The 2,672-nt window shown below is 34.3% G+C and overlaps 1 long non-coding RNA gene across 1 annotated transcript; it reads right to left on the bottom strand.

Moving 5' to 3' along the window:
- Nucleotides 1–467: 467 nt before the first annotated feature.
- Nucleotides 468–786, bottom strand: LOC149668627 (uncharacterized). The gene is made up of 3 exons (XR_016367905.1): nucleotides 735–786; nucleotides 612–674; nucleotides 468–555 (listed from the first exon to the last, which is right to left on the bottom strand). It is a non-coding gene; the product is annotated as an uncharacterized LOC149668627 (long non-coding RNA).
- Between the last annotated feature and the right edge of the window lie 1,886 nt (nucleotides 787–2,672).

Raw genomic sequence — 2,672 nt, forward strand, 5'->3', positions numbered from 1 at the left:
GATCAATAAGAAAACAGAAATGAGAATTATTTAAAATATGAACAGGATAATATTTTTGATGATAGGAGAAGCAGATGAGATGTTGATATAAAGGACACTCTCGAATAGGACAGAAGTAGAGCTTGTAGACAGTTGTACGTCGTTCCGGAACGCAGACAGTTTCCCTGATAGTGTAGTGGTTTGGAGTACGGCAATAACAATTAGGGCAGCGAGTAGGAATATCGTAGGTAGAACTATAAAAATAGGTTAAAATTAGTTTTTTATATACAATAAGACTCATTTCCAACTTACTTTAAGTCAATTTGTAGATCTTTTTCGTATAGGGGAAGTCGGTGTGCTTTATATTTAGAAAGGAAATAGGTGTCTAGGAAAATGTTAATTGGATAGAAATTAGACTGATCCCAGGTAAGGCAGATGATAGTTCGGAAAAGAGGGCAATTAGGAGTAGCGCAAAAGTATAATATATAGCGGGATTCAATAGTACGAAAAATGACATGAGAATTAAATTCGGTGGAAAAACAACAAGAACACAATGTAGGATAGGGATATTTAAGACTGTAAAAACATGTATTAGTTTATTAATTTTTAGATAATAATTTATTTTGCTTTACTTTAAATCAATTTGCATGCATGGGTATTCTTGAATCATTGCGTTGTAAAGTTCTTCGCTTTCGCTGTTTTAAAAATTTCTTGTTAGGTATCTTACAATTCCTCAAACTTATTTAAAACCGTACGTTTCTTCATCCGAGGATGATTCGGTAGAGACCACATCCGGGTCGTCCGCTTCGGCGAACATATCAATACTCGCGATTAATTCGTTTATTTCCTCCTCCACTCCATCTGGGATATCATGCTCCTCGTGGATGATGATTGGTTCTACTTCCAATTCATCATCGATATCCCAGAGTTGGGGTAAAGCGCTATATATAAAATAGATCCGGTATTAAAAAATAATTTTAACTTGCTAGCTAAAATAACTTACAATTCCTCAACCGGTTGAAGAGCGTTTGAGTCAAAAGATTTTGCTGGACACATTTTTCTAGTAGTACTCTAGACTTTGAAGATATTTTCAAACTTAAAGTTTTTTGCGTTATGATGTGAAACTTTGAAATCCGTTCAGTTTATATATGAAATTTTCAAGGTTGTTAGCTTAAGAAGTCTAGTTAGGAATTTGTAATGAGCGTCAAGGTCATCCCTGGTTTTCTTTGAAAAAATATTTAACTGTTGGTTTTTTATGTGTTAACGATTTTAAAGAAGGGTCCATATTAATGAGCGTCGATTTTTTTCCCTGTCGAGGTCGTTTTTTAAGAAGGGTGCATATTAATATGAAAAGAAAGACCTCTATTATGGGGTGTATAATTTTAAAAGAGGCCCTCGCAACGTACGTGTTTCTTATAAGATATTATTACTTTTAACAGACTTGAACGAATCGCAATTATCAGAATTGAAAACAAGAGGAGAGACTACTTTACAGAGTGGTCAAGATCTAAACTGTCATTTTTGTAAAAAAGACGATATCGCTAGTTTTTCATCTATTGGTGGTGAAATTCATTACTGTGTGAATACCGAGTGCGTTAAATTTAAACGGGCTATATACAAACAGTACGGTAAAGTGTTAATTAGCAATATTGAAAACGCTTACGCGATTTTGGACAATAGTTTTTTTTGAATAAACTGTAATCAGTTTTGTTACAAAAACCAACGTCAAGAAAAAGAGTGTTCATATTGGGATAGTGAAGAGGAACCAAATTACTATCTCTGCTCTTTCCGTAAACACAAATGAAGGAAATTTGTTCGTTCAACCTATCAAACATTTTAAAAGTCGATAACGATTGCAAAACTATTGTACCTCGGTTGGGTACATTATGTTTAATCGAAATTGAAGACAATCGTCAGAAATTTGCGCAAAAGTATAAAATAACCCATACCGTGATTAGAAAACTCGTTTGCGAAGAAATTTTGAAAAACAAGTTTGAGTGTTATGTTGTAGAACTATTTTGGTATTCTTATAGATATGCTTGGACATTTCTAAAACCAATTGATACGGTAAATTGTGGTCAGCACGTACCGACTACTACATGTAAATTAGGTCGGATTCACAAGTACTATAAAAAACAAAACTGGCGTTGTCAACATCGGGAAGAGGCGGCCTACGTTCTGGGATACGTTTGTCACGACAGCGACGCTGTTCAAGCAGTGCTTAACACGGCTATTGTTAAAATCACTTACGAATTCAACTCTACGCTGACGTATAAAAACCCATTTCGTAGGAATTACGCAACATCTAACAGCTTCACCACAAATTTCATGAAGCTGTTGTAATCAATATAAAAGTTGTAATCAATTCTTTACGGTTCGGCAATTACTCATTATCGTCCTTATCAGATAACTTGTCTACATTTAAGAGGAAATTTTATTTGACTCGATACTGTATTTTTATAAACGATGAATTTTGTGACGAAGAAACACTTGATAACGTGTCTGAAGTGATTTTTTCTAAGAATGCCAGCAATAAATCTTACGAAGATTTTCAAAATGCCAATCCATCTTTCCTAGAACTTGAAGGTGAAGAGTGGGATTGGTAAGGATTTGCAAGATAGTGAACCATCATTTACCTTTTAGTGAAATAAAAATTCAAAAAATGGATTCCGGGTTTGGAGAATGCATGCATC

The sequence above is a fragment of the Phalangium opilio genome, unplaced genomic scaffold (assembly GCF_054372755.1).
Source record: "Phalangium opilio isolate 3A_F unplaced genomic scaffold, DU_Popi_V2 ptg000055l_1, whole genome shotgun sequence".
Taxonomy (NCBI): domain Eukaryota; kingdom Metazoa; phylum Arthropoda; class Arachnida; order Opiliones; family Phalangiidae; genus Phalangium; species Phalangium opilio.